The sequence below is a fragment of the Dipodomys ordii genome, unplaced genomic scaffold (assembly GCF_000151885.1).
Source record: "Dipodomys ordii isolate 6190 unplaced genomic scaffold, Dord_2.0 Scaffold63, whole genome shotgun sequence".
Taxonomy (NCBI): domain Eukaryota; kingdom Metazoa; phylum Chordata; class Mammalia; order Rodentia; family Heteromyidae; genus Dipodomys; species Dipodomys ordii.
Window position 1 is genome coordinate 7,068,779 of NW_012267279.1, and position 22,506 is coordinate 7,091,284.

Consider the following 22,506-nt stretch of genomic DNA (forward strand, 5'->3'; position numbering starts at 1 on the left):
GTCATTCTAACACATGAGAAACATGCCTTTCTAGGTCTCTTCCTGATGTCTGAGCAGCGTTCAGACCTCTCTTCCTAGTGTCTCAGATAGTAAATGACAGCGCTTGTCCCCAGATGGTGTTCTCATGAGAGACATTAGTCATGAGTACTTCTGTGTCAAATGTTCCTAGAAACCCTTTATTCCCATCTTTGGAAATACTCATCTACGTCAAGGGCTCTGAGAATATTGTAAACAATATTGAAACTTTTGTGACTTTAATATTTACCAAGCCTCTTTGGTCATGGAACTCTTTCTGTAACAGTATGCCTATTGAAATTTTGCAGAGCACATTTTCAAGAAAAGATCTGAACTCCATGTCTCTATTTTGGTCTGTCATCCTTGACACACATCTGTTTGACCGACTTTCTCCCAATCTTGGCCTGTCTACACTGCCCTACCAGAACATTTTCCTATTCTGTGAATTACATTTTTTAAGTTCTCATTGTGTTATTTTAGTAGTTAAGGATTGCCATGTTCAGGAAAAGCCTAAACATGGATTCAAAAATGAACTGAATCTGTTTCACTGGCTGTATGACCATGCATTAATAGCTTTTCTTTCTAGGTACCTCAGCCTCATTGCCTACAACATCCTAATTGCTGTCTTGCCTGTATCATTATTGCTATGAAGATCAACAGATGGGAATCCCTGTCACTCAAACTAAAAAAAAGATGGTGTAAATGTTAAAAATTTCAATGATAATGGCAGTGGAGTTAGAATCCCTATTCCTTAAATTCCAAATAGGGAGTGAAAACTAGTGGAACTGAGTTAATCTGCCAATCAAGCATAATTAAATAATGGCTGAAAGAATTAAAACAGAAATTAGCCACTCGCTAAGGAAAGAAGGGCAGTGTAACCCTGGTTGGAAGACTGGGGTAGAATCTAAACACACTCTGAGGAGCCAGAACTCTTATATAATTTCAGTCAGAGATATCCCATAAACAGGGGCAGGGATAAATGTTACAGTCAGAAGCTAGAGGCTGGGTGGGACCATACACAAACTTGGGGCTAAAATAAAAGGACTGGATGGCCAGCAGCATAAATTTCCTCTCTACGTGACCTGAAGTAAGGGATCCTTTTAGAAAAGGCAGGAAAAGTTCTTTTATGAGATACGACAAAGACTTTTTCCTTTTACCCCAGAAGAGAGGAAAGCAGACAGGACTGGATGTCAACAAGGTGAGGTCAACAACTTAGAGCTGAACCAGAGAAACACTCGCTTCCCCTGACTGATTTAAATTAGTATTGGCCAGCCTGGTGGTTCCATGTGAAACCCAAGGAGTGATACTCATTATAGGGAGATTTAGAGATCCTCACCGACGAGCAACTAATTGTGGCATTGACCCCTTAAGGCTTTGTCCTTCTGATCATTCCAGGTTCCTAGTCTTCCTGTCAAGTAGGCTGGAAGCCAAAAGATTTCTTAACTTTGCATTTATTTCAGGGTGTTAATCTCATAGGCAACTAACCCCCTACTTAATAAATTCCAACTCCCCATGCCCACCACTTGGGCTGTCTTGTGTGCTCTCCTAAGGCTTAGCATATGTGTGCCTGCCCCTGTCACTTCCTGCCTGCGGAGGGTGTTGACACAGCACTGCCAGGACATCATGCAGCTGTCATCAGCCCCAGGCCACAAATGGCATCCCCTTCCCAAGGCAGGAGCTTGCTGCCACCCTGTGAGCATGTGTGATCTACCTGCCTTTGGATCCCACTTTGGCTCAGAGGGCCAGGAAGAAAGACAGAACAGCTGGGCTCCAGGCTCAACAGCCTTTGCACTCTGCTTCACTCCACTGCCAACCAGGAAGCAGCAGGATTCCCTCACCCCCTTTTCAGCCCCATTTCTAAGCACTAACCTCCGAAGGTAATGTGAAAGTGCTTGAATGACAAAGATTCCCATTTATGACTCTGGCTGCCCCTCCACAAAGTGTCTCTTTTCCCCCTCTGGCAAGAACAGATCACTACTGACACTTTTAGAAGGCCCTGGGCCCCTCTCAATTACTGGCCTAATCTCTGGCTGCTCTGAAAGCAGAATTCTTTTCTAACTAGATTTTGTAGAAAGTTTAAGAGGCTACCCTTCGCTTTATTCATTGGAATGACTTCACGGGCTAATGTATTCTCCTGTCAGTATATTTCATAGGTTCAGCAACATCTGCAGGATGTGGAAAGAACAGAAACAAACCAGATGTTTCCAAAAGGTAGCTCCACTAAGCCTCCTTAACATAATTACTGCAGTATCGCATCCGCATTTTATTGTGCCTCTTCGATATTTATATGCTGCTAACTTTTCCTGTAGAAATCCCAACCAGTGGATCCGAGTCCTTTCTAAACAGATTTGCAATCTTTAAAAAAAAAAAAAAAGACATATATCCTCCATTAAATCCAAATTTCCTTTATCAAATTTTAGAGGGGCAAAATAGATTAAGGAAATGTAGATATTTATCTCAGCCTTCAACATTTACACTCATTTAGTTAATTAGCACTTAATTACACTGTCAAAGGGGAAATTTTTACCACGGACAGAGCCATCCCCACCCCTCAGGCCCTTGCTTCTTGAGAAAGGCAGACCTTTGCTTAGAGCCAGCTCGTTCCTGCACAAAACATTTGTAATGATTACTTGACAAGGAGTACAGATAGAAAATTGTGCAACAGAGAGTCATTATTCAACATAGCCCCTGCTGGAGCTCTCAAGCTGGAGCAACAGTGCCCCCCAAAGCAAGCCATCAGAAGCACCCTGTAAGCAAGCCCCAGCTGCTCGAGCTTCTATTTTTTATTTATTTATTTTGCTTTATAAACCAAGGAGCTATTTTAAGAGTTGCTGGCCAAAAAGCAGGCTCTATTACAACCAGACAAGCATTCCAACCAAGCTGGGGAACCTCAGCTGAAAGCATAGAAGGTTTCCACCTATTTTAACTCAGACGCCAGGAATTCTCCAAGGAAGAGATGGGGGACGGGAAGAGCAAGAGAGACATGGTAGAAAATTGGAAAACTTCAGAAGTTTGCCAGACTGGAGGGAACACTGTATAAACAGATTAATGCATAAATCTTAACCAAAAGGCAACTGAATAGAGTTGTTTGTCATCAGACTTTTCTCATCTTTTAACAAATGGTAATTATATATATATATACATATATGTGTGTGTGTGTGTGTGTGTGTGTGTGTGTTTTTGTGTGTGTGTGTGTGTATGTGTCTCACATGTTTCTTGCCAAGTGGAAGACCTCATTATTGCTATTGGAAAATAATAGTATTTTAATTAGTTTAATTATGATATGATGAATTGTCAACCTGATTTTTAAAAAATATACAATTAGTCTTTTAAAAAGATCCAGGACAGTTTTCCAAAACAGGAAATAAAGCAGAACACTGTTAATTTCATTGTTGGGGCAAAATCTCCGACACCCCGATGCAGGGGTGTAATGAACATGTAAGGAACCAAGAGTCCTCTCTCCTTTCAGCAACTCCCTTTGTGTATTGGCTAGACTAGCCTTTTGGCTTCAAGAATGGAAACTGCATTAAGCCGGAGGCTGACCTAAATTTTCTCTTTCAAGTTCTAAGTCTCCTATTTTCCCTTCTATGCCATGAGGGGTCACCCTATAAAAGATGAAATATTACATTCTTAAAAAGCAATGAGCTCATGATGTCATACCAGAATGCATTCTTTTTTTCTTCTTAATATGTATTTTTATTGTAAAGATACTGTACAGAAGGGTTACAGTTACCCGAGCAAGATAATGAGTCCATTTTCTACGGAGCATTGTTACACCTCTTTACTTTTCCCTACCATCCTTTTCTTCCCTTTCTTCCCCCCTCCCCCTCCCCTCTCCCTCCTCCTCCCCTGTCCCTCCCCCTCCCCAAAGTTGTAAAGTTTGTTTTCAACATAGTGCCTTGTACATCTCATTGTTACAATGGGTCATCTGTATCCTTATTTCAGCATTTTGTTATTTCCCTTCTCCTCCCCAAATTAGAAAAATGTATACACAACATGCAGGGCACAGGGGCAAATTATTGCAAAGGGAAAAAATGATGTGATGTTAGAAAGAAGGGATACACACCAGGCAGTCTAGAATCCAAACTTTTCACGTCAAACCACATAAGCAACTCCATACTCATACGAACCTTTGAGCTAGTTTTCTAATTACCTTAGAACATGAAATGTTTTATAAATGATATTTGAAAACTTCTTGACAGCTTCCCTCACAAAAGACAAACCCACAGTGAAAACCGCGCCTTTATATTCATACCAGAATGGCTAGAATTAAAAGGAATGGTAATACCAAGTGTTTGTAAACAGGGAAGGAATAAAAGTTCTTTAGCATTTTTAGGCAGAGTGTGAACTGGTATAACCACTCTGGAAAAAATTACTTCATGGTATCTACTAAATTTATAAACCCTAAGTCTTAGCAAACCCACTCTGATTAGATAGCCACACTCAGTGAGTGTACACATCCTTCAAAAGGCATTACAAGGATAGCTTTATTCATCTTATAGCCTGAGGTTGGCCCTAGAGTCCATCCACACTAGGGAGGACAATGTGAAATAGTTACACAGGACAGTATCAATCACATAGCACCCCTCCCAAACACTGAAGAGTATATTATAATTCACTTACTTTTTATTCAAAAGTAGGAGATACTAATCTGAGATGACAGAGGGCAACTTGATAGTAGTGGTGTGCTGATTGGGCAGGACAGAGCCTTCAGCTACGCTGGAATTGTGCCATATCTCAATCCCAATCCTAGTGTTGGTTTCATGACTATCTAGAATTTTAAACCTTCATGCAAATGAGCTGGGAGCTGGTGTTTCACACCTGTAATCCTAGCTACTCAGAAGGCTGAGATCTGAGGATCATGGCTCAAAGACACCCTGGGCAGCAAAGTCTATGAGACTCTTATTTCCACTTAACCACCAGAAAACCAGAAGTGTAGCTGTGGCTCAAAGTGGTAGAGAGCTAGCTTAGGGACAGCACCCAGGCCCTGAGTTCAAGCCCCATGAGAGACAAAAAAGAATATGTAAACAGACAATGAAGATTCGTGCACTTTGTGCACAGTACACATCAGTAAAAAAGTAAAAACCAAAGCAAATTAAAAACAAATAAAAGAAGAAATTTCTCCCTGTAAGCAAGGGTGCTCTACTTCAATTGTGTGTCATCAATACCATTCTCTGCATGCAGCCCTCCCAGACTTCCTCCTTCTCTGAGAATGACAGGCAGGCCCTTCATATGGCCTGCAATGGCCCACCTACCTCAGCAGACTCATCTCTCATTACTTTTGCCCCACTCCCTCTTGGACTCTCCTCCAACCACAACATTTATCTCCTCTCCTAAATCAGACTCATTTTGATTTGATCTTTGTCACTTGATCTTCAGCCTGCTTGCAACACTCTTCTAGATTCCTCTGTGACTACAGGAAGCACATAATCAGATCACAGGGCACTGCTACATCCTCAGAGAGGTTTTGCTCACCACCCCAGCTAAAGTCACATCCTCCTCTCCACCACCCATTTTTTGATATTATACCTGTCACTTGTTATGATATAACATGTTTTTCTTTGCTTATTTGTTTACTTTTGGTAAACTAATAAAACACATACTAAATAAACACTAAAATATATGCTTCCAGAGAGAAAGAGAGAGAGAGAGAGAGTAGGCAAGGATTGTCTGACTCACTACTATATCTCCGGTACCTAGGATAGAGACACTCAATAGATGTTTGCTTAATGATACAGAAATAATGACTCAATAAATGGATATGTCATCAAAAGTAAATGGATCACAGTTTGAAGCCAACCCAGGCAGAAAAGTCCTTGAGACTCTTATCTCAAATGAAAAACCAAAAAGCCAGAAGTGGAGATTGGATCAGCTTCCTAGCAGGAGGATTAATTGTTTAAATATCATTAGTCATCATCTACTTGTATTTAGTTGAGAAATTAGATGAATGGATGGACGGAGGGATGGATAGACATAAGATACAATCAATAGTCTAAGACAGTAAATGGAGAGACTAAAAGAAAAGCTTCAAAACAGGGGTAAAAAGCAATAAAGTCACGTAGCATAACAATTATATCACAAAGAGGTGGGTTGTTTTGAGTGGGCCTGTAGGACTGAGTGTAAGAATAAGAATAGATGGGGAGAAGCAGAAAACCTTAAGCAATATAGTTGGGTTAGTAAATGAGCAGGGCTGGGGAATCCCAAAGCAGAGCAAGGTCCACAATTGATGCACATCTCTTGGTGTAGGACATTGGGTCTCACTAGTGCCCAGACAGTAACGCTGTCCTCATTTTTAGGGCACATTTAGATTTTAGAAGGGGGATTTATAATTACTAATGGACAAATCTTCTTCTGAAAAGCAGTGGTTTGTATGATGTAATGGATTAGGTATACCGTGGACTCTCTTGAAATTTTAATATGAAAGATAATATGATGTACAAGACTCTATGTTGAAATGTACTTTACAATTTGTGGGGTGGGGGAGGGTAGAGTTGGAGAGGTGGGAAGGGCAGGGATGGTAGGATAAAAACAAAGGAGGAGGTAACAATGCTCGATAGGAACCTGTACTCATTACTCATGTAACTGTAACCCCTCTGTACAGTATTTTTACAATAAAAATATATACAAAATAAATTCTATTTAGAAGCCAAAAGAGACAATATGAATCAAATATCAGAAATGCACTGTCTCTGGAAAGATATTCCTTACTAGAAAGCAAGAGGACTACACAGAAAGTGTACAAAAACTTGTGGAAAGACATTGACTCATTTGTTCCAGAGCTAATACCATTACTTACTTTTGATTTCTATTATTCCTATGGTTGGTGCTGAGGTTTGAACTCAGGTCTGGAACACTATCCCTGAGCTTTTTTGCTCAAGGCTAGTGCTCTACCACTTGAGTCCCACAACACTACTTCTGGGTTTTGTTGATTAATTAGAAATAACTTTCCTATGTGGGCTGGCTTATAAATTGCAATCCTTATAGCCCAATCTCCTGAGTAGCCAGGATTATAGGTGTGAGCCACTGACACCCAGCCATTGCTTAATTTTGAAAGGTAAAATACTGTATCACCTCCATCTACTATCATCAAGCCAATGTGAATATTAAAAACAAAAAAATACCAAATTAACTTTTGAACTATGAATGTTTTCCAAATAAATGAATCTGACTCTTTTCTAAAATTCAGAGTAGGAATTATTGGATTGGATTGAGTTGTCCAGGAATTGTGAAATATGTGGTGTGTGTGTATGTGGTGTGTGTGTGTGTGTGTGTGTGTGCAGCCCAAGCATGATGAATGAATAGCACACTAGCCAAATGGCATAGGTGACAAAAGCACTTAGAGCCCAGACCAGCTCCAGCAGCCAGGGGTGGGATATAAGCAGAGAGGAAGAGGAAGTGCGTGGACTCCAACTGTCCTTCATTTGGACATAGCCTGCAGGACTTGATTCTGTTGTTAATTTTTCAAAAATGATTCATTTCTTCTTACTGCACAGCTGGAAACACATGGAAAGAGGTGAATGTTTCACTGTGGAAGGCTCAGTTGGAAGTAATTTGTTATTGAGCTCATAAATTATGGATTTCAGACCTCCAGTCCTGAGGTTGGGATCTAAGATTGGCAATGTCCAGTTTGGAGTATAGTACCAACCAGTGGAATTCCAGTGGATAGTTCCCCTGTGGGCTCTCTCCCTAGACATAACATAGGCAAAGTAGAAACCATCTTCTTAAAATCTACTTCATGAGTCATTCACTTGAATTGACCTTTGATGAATAGAGTCTGTTACTTATTTCAGAAAAAATCTCAGTGGTTAGAATGACTGCCGCGCATATCTCTGTTTTCATAAGGAATGAGAAAGTTCACCAAGAGAACTCTAGTACACTGTTACTTAAAAAGGTAAAGGAGGAGAAGAAGAGAAATCAGACACTGAGGAAGCTTCACTTCTATGAAATAGTAAGGCAAGCCAAAAAACAAACCTATTTCAAATTCTGCTTTCACTGTGACTTAGTTTACATTCACATGGTTGGCATGAAATCCTACAACCTCTAACTTGTGCTTAAAATGATAGCAAAGGTGAAGGAAATAGGTAGTATCAATTCTCCATTCTTCATCAATAGCTCCATGAGGATGATACATCTGTCCTTCTGATCAATCTAACCACCCAACACCACCCACAGCTACCTTTTCAAATTGAGCTCTCTACATAGTTTATTTACTAAGAAGTGTCCTGGCTACTTGGTATTTCATGAACGTTTTCTATACATTCTCATCGTCATGCTTCTTCTCCTCCATCTCTTCACACAATACTGTCTTTCCTTCTCAATCAAAGCACACTCCTTTAAGTCTACATCAGAGCTCCACTTACGTCTCATTCCTCTGAATTCCTACAGTACTTGGTGGTGGCACTTGGTGGTGGCACTTCCTGGCATGTTTTGTTCATTGCCAGCTGTCATTGTCTTTGCGTTTCTTATTGTTTCTTTTTTTGTTTACCTTTCTTTCTTTCCTTCCTTCCTTCCTTCCTTCCTTCCTTCCTTCCTTCCTTCCTTTCTTTCTTTTTCTTTCTTTCTCTCTCTCCTTTCTTCCTTCCTTTATATCAATATGTCATTCATTATAGGTGTTCAACCCATTTGTGGCAGCATTTAATACAAGGAAAATTTAGGACTCTGGAAGAACTGGGGGAGAATCTCAAATGGGACAAAGCCCCTTTCCACTGTCCGCTGGTTCTCACAGCCAACGTGTCACCAAGGCTTATCAATTTTGCTACCTGCATATAACTTTAATGTAGTTGTTGCCTTTCTCTTGTCTCCACTGAGCATATTCTTATTACCACCATCTCACAGCTAGATCCCCCCGATAGCTTCCCTGGCCATCCATCCTCCATGCTCCAAAAAGCTTGTTAATGTAAACCAGATTGTCATACTTTGCTGAAAAGTCTTCACTATTTTCCTACAGTGTTTGGAATGAAGTCAGATCCTAACCACAGTTTCAAAGCTCTGAGTGATATGATACCCACTCCTCTCTGTGGCCGCATCAATCTTATAACATCTCCTTTTTCACTACATCTCCTACCACACTGGTCCTTGGACAGTGGATAGAAATGGTTGAGTTCTTACACAATTTTAAGGATATTTCCTGAATAGTTATTCAACTTGAACCACTCTTCTTTGATTATATTCATCCATGGATGGAATATGCCTCCCCTCCTCCCCTTCTAGCCTATCTTCTACTGCGTGTCATATATCACTATTATGTGTGACATTAATCCCATATTTCATTATTATTAGTACTTTTTCCAGTTTACACAATGAGCTTTTTGAAATGTATATTATCTTTAAGTAGTTGTATGAAGGAGGTGGTATGGATCACTATCACCCTCTTCCCCATTCTTACCCCCCTTTGACCCTTACTTTCCCTTACTTTTCTTAATTTTGTGGTATATACCATGAATTCTATTACTTGTAAAAATACACAATCTCTTAAAGAAATTTAGCTAGTAATAAAAACAACTCCATATATTCACTCATGTAATTAATGTTTCCTATTCTTTTCATTAGGTCTTGTTAGCTCTCCACCACTATCTGGTATCAGGTTCCATATCTAAAGGCTAGTCTGTAAAGAATATCCTTGGTAGCATAGGTCTCCTTAGGACAAATGCACTTAGTTATGACAAATGCACTTAGTTTTTATATGTCTGAATCTTTTTTTACTTAAATAGATATTTTCACTGGGTATAGAATTCTGAATTCACTGTATATCCTACAACATTTTTTAAAGTGAGGGGAAGGGTACGTTGAGAAAGATGGATGAAAATGTTGAATGGGGTGACATTAAGATGCATCATATTTTAAACTGTTTTGTTGAATGGCATCTTCTTTGTACAACTACTTAAAGATATTTTTAAATACATAGTTTTTTTAAGACAGTGTTCCATTATCTTCCTTATTTCTAAAAAGAAATCTGCCATCAGCGTTATCTTTGTCCCTGCTTTTGTTCTATGCCTGTTTTAACGATTTTTCTTTATTAATGATTGTGAGCACTTTGATTGTGAGTGTTGGCATTTTAATGTTTTGGGGGCTGTGTGTGTGTGTGTGTGTGTGTGTGTGTGTGTGTGAGTGTGTGTGTGTGTGTCTGTCTGTCTGTCTGTCTGTCTGTCTGTTTGTTGACATTAGAGATCACTGAGCTTCTTGTATCCAGGGATTTATACTTTTCATTAAATTACTAAGCCATCATTTCTTTAATACTTTTATATCACATACCACTTTCCTTTTGAAGATTCCACTAACATATAATGAGGCCAATTTGAATTCTTTTGCAGTTCACTGACAGGTTTTTTTCTGGATCTTTTTTTACTCTGTTACTTTTGGATGGTTTCTAGTATGAATCTTCCTGTTGAGCAATCTCTGTCTCTAAGTGTTTATGGCTCAAGATTAGGACTCTACCATTTGAGCTACAGTTTCACTTCTAGCCTTTTGGTGGTGAATTGGAGATAAGGGTCTCACAAACATTTCTACCAGGGCTGGCTTTGAACCTTGATCCTCACATCTCAGCCTCTTGAGTAACTAGGATTACAGGCATGACCCACTGGTACCCAGCTCATCACGTTTCTTTTTACTTCTGACATTGTGTTTACACTATAAAAAATAATCTTTTTTTAGAATATATTCTATGTACAGTCTTATCTCTAGGTTCAGAGGTCATGTGGAAGTTGCAGTTACGATAATTAATTTTAGTACCCTGATTTGCTTTTTAAAAGTTATTTTGTTTTTGAATTAGCATACATTGGAATATGAGGGGGTTCATTGTGGTATTTACATACATATACACACTAGTGTCTCTGTTTTTTAATTCTAATACCATTATTCTGGGTTGGTTTCACCACACCTGGTATAGGCCATGTATTTCTGAGGGTTTTATTATTGTTGTTGTTTGTTCATTTTATTTTAGTATTTTGTATGCTTAGTCATTTTTTATTGGATGCTAGGTATGGTGAATTTTACCTGGCTGTATGCTAGATATTTTTCAATTCCTATAAATATTCTTGAAGTGTGTCCTAAGGTATAGTTAAGGTAGTTTGGAAGTTTGATTCATTGTTGGCTTGCATATAAGCTTTGACAGGTAGCCTTAGGTCTAAGGGCTATTTATTCCCCACTGCTGAACCAAGACTCTTCTAAGGACTCTATCTAATGTCGCATGAATTGCAATGTCTTCCTATCTGGCAAGTCAGGGGTAAAGTGCTTTATGACAATGCCAGGTAGTGTTCCCTCTAATCCTTTCCTCTCTGAGTCATTTATCCACATGTGTGTGCAGATCAGTATCCAACTGAATATTCGAAGGAGACCTTCTTCAGATGAATTATCTTTCTCTATGATCTCTCTCACCCTCTGCCCTGGGACTTATGATTTCACTGATAGCTATCCCCAGAGTCTCCACTCCATTTCCTCATTCAAGTGTCTTCTTTTTTTCAATGTCCCTGGATGTTATCTTGAAGTTGTCATAGGAGTTGGCTCATGTGTTCTCATCTTCCTGGGATCACTGTCCCTTGACACTTGATGCCCAATGTCTCAAAACTGGTTTTCTTAGTTTTAAGAAACATTTTTCACACACACAGAGAGAATGTTCCATTTTACTCCATCTTTGTTAGAAGTAGAAGTCCCTTGACACCTATGAACATTACCTAATCTATTTCCTCAAGAGAACTGTCTGGGGAACAATTCTAACAGATAATAAAATGATAACCAGGTGGAAAACATATGGGTAAAAAATAAGAGAAGAATGTACAATAAAATCCCACATCCTAATTATGCTAGTGTGGGTTATTGGGGAATAGAGAAGAATACCATCACTACTAACTAGTATCTTACATGGAATAGATGGAATAGGCCATGCTAACTGAAGTTCTTTTCTGTTTTGGTGAGGACTAAGATAGAGCTTGATAAGGTAAAAAACAGAGCTAACCTCTATCCCATGCTCCTTATTTCCTTAAGTGACGTGACCTTCTCCACAAAGGAGGGTCATCAGCAAATACAACGGTTTGTGAGAACACCACAGGATGTACTCATTATACCACAAAGATAGAATAGGGACTGAGCAACATGAAAAATTATTTTATAAGCCGACTTTTATAAATTGATTTCAAAACTGGGGAGCAATTACCATTAAGCTAAATAATTTGCTGCTCCGAAGAGAGTAGGGCAAGGCAGTAGGTCCAAAGATAACCTAAGCTATCATTAGAGAAATCCAGTTATTTAGTCAATTTTACTTATTTACAGGACTAAAGATTAATGAGTTCAGATACTCACTCAGACAGTAATTAGGTTTCAAAAACATACTATAACACAATCAATCATGGCTCTTGAACATAATGGCATTAGGGCAGAGCCCTCTTTCAGCTCCAGTGTTTAGCAAGTGATTGGTGAACACTGAGCTTAAGCTAAGAACACATCACAGTAACCTGAAATAAAAGAAAAGACTTGGAAAATAAGAAAGCATACTTTTGATCCTTTGTCCTTTGCCCAAACACCATCAGATAGTGTGATCAGGGTATAGAAATCTATAACAGAACTTGATGAGGTTGACAGTTCTTCAAAATGCAGTGGGTGACATGCTTCCCAAATGTACCTATACTTAAGACTCTAACTAGTTATATTCCATTGAATCTACTCTTTGGGAGTTTTATCAATTTTTTAGATTTAAAAACTTTTTTCCCTCGTGACTTTATAAATAAGAGTAACTCTTTATGAATTTTCAGGGACCTTCATGGCCTCCAAGAGAAACTGACAGGCAAATAAAACACTACAGATCCTTTAGACATAGGAATTTCTACTGTCCAGTTTTTACAGTTTCAACTGTCAATAAGCATGAAAATTATGAAAAGGCATAAATCTTAGATTTATGGAATCTAGGGTTGAGAAGAAAGGAAAATGAAAAATGTATTAATCATTTAAAATAATTTCCAATTTAAAGAAAAGTTATACCCTTTTCCCAATTTCCCTGAATTTCAACATTACCATGATATACCTGTTCAGTATAAGAAATCAACCATGGTGGTGTCTTCCAGGCTATTCCAATCAGTTGCTGCTTTCCTTTCTCAATCTATTTCATTTGGAAGCAAATCACTGTGCTCCATTCCCACTCAAGAAGAAGGATGCATAAACAGGACAGAACACATGTGCTAATATTATTTGGACTTCTTCTATAAGGAGGATTTTCCCCTTTTTCCCATTTTAGTTTATCCCATCATCTATGTTTAATGACTCTTTCCTTCTTTCTGCTTTTCTTGCTGTATTGAGTATGCAGCAAGCATACAGCAAGAACAATAGTTCACTCTTTGTTGGAGAGACACACCAGACCTCCCTGAAGGGTGTATATGCTCATCCTTCATAAGGCCAGTCTGCAGGGTGTTGAATTTGTAGTTTACACAGCACAGCTTTACTTTACTTTTTTAATGAGAAGCTTTTTTTCTCTGTGATTGTTTGTGTAGATTCCAGGTATCTCCTTTCAGAACATTAAGATTTTCTGATGGACTTGATTCTTTTTCCTACAGCTTATGCAGGTGATAGAATTAATCTGACAGTATAAACTTCAGCTGTGTATCCAGTTTCTAACAATTAGTTGGGAAAATATATATACACACATAATGCTAGTATCATTCAATCCAGAAGTTGTTTGGTTTCCATAACAGCAAACAAAGCATTTGACTGACTTTCTTTAAACCATTCATGTTTCTCTTTCCATTTGGACTATAAATCCTTTCTACCATTTGAAAACTCGTAGGAAATTTATTTTTTAAAAAGAATTGACATCTTTTCTCCTATATGGCCATTTCCTGCCTCACTTTTTCCTAAGGAAAAAAGAGACTCTCACAAACCTTGATACACAAACAGTACAGCATTAAGATTGGATTGTGCTTTATCGAAACCCCATCAATTGGCTTCTTGAATGATCTAGGCCACATTTCTGGACTTTATGCCAGGCTTCCTGTGACTCATTGTTCCAGCACTGGTTTCTCACCAGTTTTTCCAAAGAAGAGCAACTTAAGACCCATAGGATACCCTGTATTTCAGCTCTAAGAAAGAGTCCTGTCAGCAAGACATTGGTTTCCAGTACGAGTAATGAGTCATGGTATCACCACCATGAATATTGCCAATGATAATATGTGTCATAGGCCATGTGTCTCTCATTCTGACAGTAGTAAGAAGAATATAGGCAACCAACAAAGAGCAGGGGATGGTTATCTCTGTAGCATGCCCATTGGGATCTTGAATCTGATCTGTTTAGATGAAAGGATGCAGATACACACTTACTCTGTCCTCTGTTGTTCCTTTTCCTCTAATTCTGCTCTTCTTGTCTTCCTAACATCATTCATTTTTCAAGGTCTAAAATATTTTACCTCCTTTTTTTGTTCCCATGTCGAGGCTTGTACTTGGGGCCTGAGCACCTGTCCCTGAGCTCTTTTGCTCAAGGCTAAATGCTGTACCACTTGAGCCCCAGCACCATTTCTGGCTTTTGTGTGATTAATTGTAGATAAGGGTCTCATGGAATTTTCTGCCAGGCTGGCTTCAAACTGCAATCTTCAGATCTCAGCCTCTTCAGTAGCTAGGATTACAGGTATGTCATCAACACCCAAGTCCTTTCTGTAAAAGTCAGTCAATTAATTTGCTGTTATGAAAGCCAAACAACTTTTGGATTAATTGATACTAAAAGTATTATTATTATTACTTTTCAATCAGTTCTTGGAAATTGTGGACACTCGGTTGAAGTTCATATTATCAGATTAATTTCATCATCTGCATAATCTGTAGCATAAAGCACCAGTCTATCAGAAAGTCTTAATACTCTTAAAGGAAGTGCATGGAAGCATAGAAAGTTTCATTACCTCTGATGTTATATTTGCTGTTTCTAATGTGTTCTTGTTCATTCCTGTCTAGTTTCCAAGAAGTTTGAGGTTAGAAAAGGTCTTCTGTATTTTATGAGTCATTTCTGCTAGATTGTAAACATCATGAAGACCCTAAGACTTGCTTACTGCTGTTTTAGTTGTGCTCAACAGACCAGAAGGATGATGTGAACATAACAGTTCTGCTTGAAAGTCTCTGCATTGTGTCTGGTGCTTTGCCTATAATCAGCTGTTGTAAGGACTGCTGACTGCCAGAGTGGTCAAGGACTATTTTCATGAGGCTAAAATCCAAAGTAGCCCTAAGATAACCATAACTAACATATTTTCAATAATGGGTACCTTAAATATTACATTGTGTACTTATAGAGCTATATAGCCCACTCCCATTGCCCAAAAAAGCTTTCTTAAATCTTTGACTGAATAATCCCATGAAATAAGAGTTACTCTAGGAGAAAATAATGGAATCAATCATCAATAGATTTGATCCAGTGGTACTAAAGCCTCTAAGCATTACTCATGAAAAAACTAGCAAACTAGCTGAGTAAGGAGAGCAAATGTGTGTGTGTGTGTGTATGTGTGTGTTTGTGTGTGTGTGTGTGTGTACAGAATTCTGCCAGGCGCTGGTGGATCACACCTGTGATCCTAGCTATTCAGGAGGCTAAGATCTGAGGATCCTGGTCCAAAGTCAGCCTGGGCAGAAAAGTACATGAGACTCTTATTTCCAATAAACCACCAGAAAACCAGAAGTGGCACTGTTACTCAAGTGGTGGAGTGCTCGCCTTGAGCTGAAGAGCTCAGGGACAGCACCCAAGCCCAGAGTACAAACCCCATGACCAAAAATAAAAGAGAAAAAGAAAAATAGAATTCTTATTTCAGTGCACTTTTGTTTTCTGAAATAAAAGCACAATTTGTATGTGTATGTGTGCATGCGCGCGCATGCGCACGTGTATGCCTGTACTAGGGCTTCAACTCAGGGCCCCATGCTTCTTGCTTAGCTTTCTTCCTCACAGCTAACAGCTAGCAGTCTACCAGTTAGTCCACATCTTCAACCTTCAGCCCTTTCTTTTACACTGATGAATTGGAGATGGAATTTTATGGACTTTTCTTTCCAAGTTGGCTTTGACCCATGATTCTTCAGATCTTACCTTTCTAGTAGTTGAGATTACAAGCCTAAGCCACCAGTGCCCACATAAGCATTTTTGTTACACAGTTTATTTTTCCCCTATTCCAAACTGTAATGCTTTACCTGGCAGTAAGCTACTTTGAGTTGAACATTCTTAGTTCCAGTTATACCCATTTAAAAAAAATTGGGGCCTTGTTTAGACCTTTACCTTCTGAGATGAATCAAGCATAAACATTTTGTAAGCTTTCAAAATTCTTTTTATGCATTTAGATGGGTTTTAATACATATGCCCCTAACTTGACACAAATGACTTTAATACATAATGGAAAGGCAAAAATATGTACAGTGGCCCTCAGTGCCCATGGTTGATTGGTTCCAAGGCCCTAGATCTATACCTACATCAATAGATGCTCAAGTTCCTTATACAAAATGGCATAGTATTTACATGTAACCAACGCATGTCCTTCCCTATATGTGGGAAATGTGTAAATCATCACTGGATTATTTGGAATACCTAACACAACGTAAGTGTTATATAAATAGGTGTTCTATACAAAAGAAATGACAAGTTAAAAATTATATACATATGGACTGGGAAGGTGTAGTGGTAGTGCCTTGCATGCATGAGGCCGTGGGTTTAATTCTGCAGCACCACATAAGTAAAAAAAGAAGAAGAAGAAGCTGGAAATGGAGCTGTGGCTCAAGTGGTAGAGTGCTAGCCTTGAGCTGAAGAGCTCAGGGACAGTGCCCAGGTCCAGAGTTCAGGCCCTACAACAGACAAAAAATTATATACATATTTAATGTCGACATAACTTCTCTGAACATTTTTAAGTCTGAAATTGCTTCAATCTGTAGACACAAAATCTGCGGAGACAAAGGATTATATTAATATTGCTCAAGATAAGCATTGCTTTTTCTTCTCAAAATTTATTTTGTTTCAATTAAAAACAATTCACTAAGCCAGGCGCCAACGACTAGTGCACATAATCCTCTCTACTCAGGAGGCTAAGATCTGAGAGGATCTTGGTTCAAAGCCAGTCTATGCAGACAAATCCTAGAGACTCTTATCTCCAATTAACCAGCAAAAAGTAGGCAGGAAGTGAAGGTGTGGCTCAAGTGGCAGAGTGCCAGTTCTAAGGAAAAAGCCAAGCAAGGGATTCAAGCCTAGAGTTCAAGTCCCAGTAGAGTTTAAGCTTCAGTACCAGAAAAATAATCATTTAAACGTTTTCCAGATTTTATCCATTTCTCTCTCAATCCCTTTATGTAAATGTAGTCTTTGCAAAACAGAAACAAGAAGGCTAATAGCTCATATAATATGGGATAGGATACAAAAGTCAGCATTCAAGTCTCAAAGGCAATTTGGATAATTCGTCTGTTACAGTTTGAGGCATGCATGATTGTATACATATATTTCTAAAACTTTATACCCTTAAATGCATCATTGCATTTCTTTGTGTAAGATTGTGATACATCAGTTGACTTTTAATTTCTAACTTCTCTTTGCCTTTCCCTTCATCCCTTCTGTCCCTGCCTATTTCCTTACCTTCCTTCCAACCTTACCTCACTCTTATTTTTCATGAATACAGACTTAGACTTTTGTCTATTTCACAAAAAATGAATTCATTAACCCTGCTTCCTTAAGTCTCTATATAATGCACGTCAGGTGGGAGAATTTCACGAGTTTTCTATTAAAAATGCCAAATGAGCCTGGGAAGATGAAAGCCAGATATGAACATTCAAATAATGAACAGCAGTTATCCCATCACATGGTCAGCCTTCTTCACTACCAGAGCCAAGAGTCTCGGTCAACAGGAATGGTAGGGGCAAGGGAACAGATCATTCAAAGGGAGACAGAAGCCATAACCACCAGCCTTCCATTTGTCTTCACACACACTCGATTTGACCCCAGTGGATACAACATCTGCTCACAGAGGAACATTGGTTGGTCAAAGATCACATTTGCATTTTCTTTGCTGAAGCTAGGAAGTCTTCCCAGATGTAGCTCTAACCTATGGACTAAAGCTGGAGTATTTACATGCCAGCCTAACTTGCCAGCCTATGTGGTCACAAAGAGTATGGGGTAGGGAGGATGACAAATAGAAGAGTGGCCAAGAAAGAGCACTGATTTTTTTAAGGTAAAGAAGAAAAACTGCAGTCCACAAATCCAAACCCACCACCAGATCCAACCTCTCTGCTGGTCTGAGCTATTGCTCAATGTGCTAGGCTTTCATACTTTAAGAAAAGTTTATTATGACAAGTCAATGACAGCACTTTTAGTAGGTCAATAAATCATGGATGTATCATATCACAGAGATGACAGCTATGTAAAGCATCACAGGAAACACGATATTTTTCAACAAAATAGCAACTACAGCCTCTTGGCACTTAGTGCAATTTTAAGTCAATGTTTAATAAATATGTTATTATTAATATTACTGAATGGGAAATTTTCTTGGATGGGGTACTGAGGAATGAAACAATTTGTTTAGCTCAACATTTAGTATGAGCTGGAATAAAGTATTACATGGGGAAGGGGTTGCAAATGTGGCTTCTTATATTGATGTTCTGGTTATGGTCTATAATTTGCTAATATTAGGATAAGGGAGGGAAAAAACCAAACCAGATGAAAAATAGGATAAAAAGATTGTCGAGAGCTTTGTGTCATGGCCTCTTTCCAAGCATATGGAACGAGAGGAGATGTTAATTTTTTAATAAGGTTTAGGGCACGGAGAGTAGGAATTGGAGGCTGACCCAACTTTTGTTACTTTCGTAGTGGAAACTTCGACGCAGCTGTCAGAACCAGGGTGACAGATGTTAGCAGCGAAGGGTGCAAAGGCAACAACTTACTCCTCCTTCCAAACTGTGAACATTATCCCAGGCCAACCATTTTCTGTTCTTTTAGAAGAGAAGGCAGGAGAATGGTAGGATTCAGAAAGAATAATAAACCTGATATTGAGATAGTACTTTCTAAGGTTATAAAAATGCCTTTGTCTATTTTATCTCATGTAATCTTTACATCAACTTTCTACAATAAGCAATCAAGACTCTGCCTTAAGCCCATTGTTGCCAAGAAAAGGTGAAGGCTCCAGAAGGTTAAGTGACTTGCCCCCTCACCCCCTAAGTGTGGTAGACACAATACAGTAAGTTCTGATGGGTTTAGAGATTCCCTCACTACTCCTGCTTATCCTTGTTTTCATCTTGTTTGGATTTCTCTTCTTCCATCTACCCTCACCCATTTAACAAATCATAAAATATTGCTTGAACATCAATGTAAGAATCCACATTTGTTACTGCTTCCTCACTTAATCCTTTATTCTCTTTCATATTAAACTTTACACATGAACTGTTTAAGTTTTCAGTACAGCAGCCAAATCTCCATTCATCTCCTGAGTCTGTTTTGTTTAACCTCTCACATCAAATCACTGGTTTGGTGGCCATGGTACACATTCGTGCCATGATCCTTTTAGGAAGGGAGTGATAACTCACATTTGTCCTTCCCAATCTCAGCCTCAATCTTGGTTCCTTTCCTTTGGTTTTAGACAATAGGGCAGGTATGGCTTGGTATTCAGAACCACACCTTGGCAAGTTGCAAAGGAGCTGTTATTACCTGCCCCTGGGCTTCTGGGGATATTAATGAAGTGTTCTCTAATTTCTCCAATGTTTACCATATTAAGGTAGTCTTTGGGATTCCCTGATTTTTGAAAAGGGATGAAGAAGGAGGTATAACTGAAATGCATTTAGGGTATCAATACACAATTGGATCTAAAACCCCAATAATCAAATTCAGTAGGAAAAGCCATGAGTCCTTCCAATTTATTCAGTGGTCCAATATTTCCTGTGACTCTTTTGCCTTTCAAAATTACTCTGGGAAGTCATTTCATATAGTAACACAAACTTGGGCCAGCCTGAATCATTTCAATGCAGCTCCACCCTTGAGAGAGGCTGGGAGTTAGAGCCTAACGTTTCCTTCTCTCGAGCTCTGTAGACTGTTCACCTCATACTGAGAAAGTATCTTTTCCTTTCGTGGGCCCAGCTTGGGGAACAACCTAAAATGGATTCAGCATATAACTGTCAACAGGAGATCCTGCCAAATCTGTGGCTGAACAGAAATAAACCCCAATTGGCAGAGAGATGGGGAGGGCAGCCATGTGATTTCATCATAGCACATTCCTCCTGAGAAATTTCTTCAGCATCCAGTTCTCAGTGATGACTGAAGGACCAGAGAGAAAGAAGCAGAAGAAGGGACTAGAATCCAGCAAGGCTAAATGCTTTTTTTAAAAGAATTCCAGGCATCCCACCTGACTCCCGAGAGCAGCTCACCCAGATTCTAATGCAGACCTTGTGTACCACGTCAGCTGCGTGTTTCATCTTATTTTTCCATTTATTTGCATATTTCTATGTATAAAATCTGTGAAATGAAAATGGAAATATCCACTTCATAGGATTGCTGGTGGTTTTCTAGGATTAGAATGTGGTACATGGCACAGTAGATAAGAAAGAAATCCCTAAAGCCATTAGATGAAGGTTCACTTTGGCATCTTGCTATTTATGTGACTAAGTTACATAAGCTTACTCAAAAGGGAATAATATCATTTTTATGAGAACATGTGTGCAAATTAAATAAGATCATGATCAGAAATGTACTTAGCATAATGTTTTACTCATAAATCATTAAAAGAAAACACATACACACATATTGTGTGTTTTGTATTTGCCTTGGGACTGAAATAAGATTAATATGAGTTTGGAATAATATAAAATATCCTATTATTTTATAATCAACTATGAAAAGATGTGTTAGACTCATTAATGACTTGCCTTGCAAGTCCAATCAGCTATTTAACTACCTTAGGCTTTGAAGATGTCCTATCCTTTTACCTCATTTTATCAGAAGCTATAGTAGATGTAACTGTTGGTACTAACTGTTCAATGGCCTTTGGCAGAATGAAATATTCCATATACCATGAACTCCTGGTAGGCAAAATACAGCATGTCTTAACTTAGGTGTTGACTTTGTGACCTGCTTTGGCCTATTAGACTCATCAAGGGCAGTTGCAAGACAAGCACATAACTTGTCTATACGATTAGGTCCCAAAGTGACAGGAGATATGTGAAGTAGACTTTGAACCAACTACATATATAACCAACCCTAGTAAAAGGCATACTGGCTGACCACAGGTATATGATGAATAAGAAATGTTTAGTTTTATACGTCAGGTTTGGGAGTTTTCTCTTAAGTGACCATTATTTGGTGATAATTGGTTTACTTAAAAGAGAAATAAGCTATAGCAACAATAAAACCAACTCACTTTTAGAGGTAAGAAGGAAAATCCTTTGCTAATTCATCAACCTTCCCTGAAATGTCTGTGCTGATGGACAGGGACAGAAGCCACTAGGATAGGGTTATCTGACATCATACGAGCTCAAGGGAATGAAGTAGCCTGGGTTATTTTCTGATCATTCTCCTATAACATTGGCCCAACATCCTGCCAACAGTCTGCTTGAGACCTTGTCTCAACTTAAGTCAAAATAAGTTCAGCAGCTTCCACAGTATGTTATCTGAACAATCAGGCGCTTGAAAAAGCAAATTCAATCTTTTTAAATGTAGCTGTGACACAAAAATGAAAGAGGTTTAAAAAAATGCAGGGACATAATTGTAAAGATGACAGAATTTGTTTGGGGGTCTCTCAGCTCCCAGAAGTTCCCCTTTCTATTTTGCTCACTTTTATATTGCAGGAGATCACACAGCCACACCTGAAATCTCCTTAGATAGCTGGCCTGTATCAGAAGGTCTGTGGTCTGGCTCAAGTGGTAGAATGTGTGCCTAGCATTCAAAAAGCACAGAGTTCAAATCCTCATATCACTAAAAAAATAAAGAAGGAATCCATCATCAGTCATTTAAACTTTAGCTAAGTTCAAATCCATATTACTTCTTCAAGGGAGATTTTCATACCAGGTCAATATTGGATTGTGAAATACAAAGTATTTCCTGTAAAAAAAAAAAAGGTACTAATAATATTCACAGATTGCAATAAGTATGGGAAATTTTCTTAGTGATTTTTTTGGCGGGGAACGTGTCTTCTGATTCTTAAAATGGGTCACACAACACAAAGGCAACTTTTAGATGATGATTCTCATATTGGAAGTAATGTCATAGTATTATGTACATTTAAGACATCCTTTAAGCAAAAGGAAAGAAACATACATATCACCCGATGTGGAAGAAATAATTGTATTGTCGAAGCTTATAGAACTCATAAACTTTATAGACTACTATAAAGACAATTTGCCCTCATGAAGGTTAGAATGTGTTTGTGACTTTAACTAATTATCACCATCCCACAATACTGTGAAATTTATGCAATCAAGTAATAACAATAAAAAATTGCAAAATAATATTGATTAAAAAGGCAAAAAGAGAATAAATGATCCAAGATTCTCTGATAATAGTTTTGAAGGTATATTACTGAGAAAAAAAAG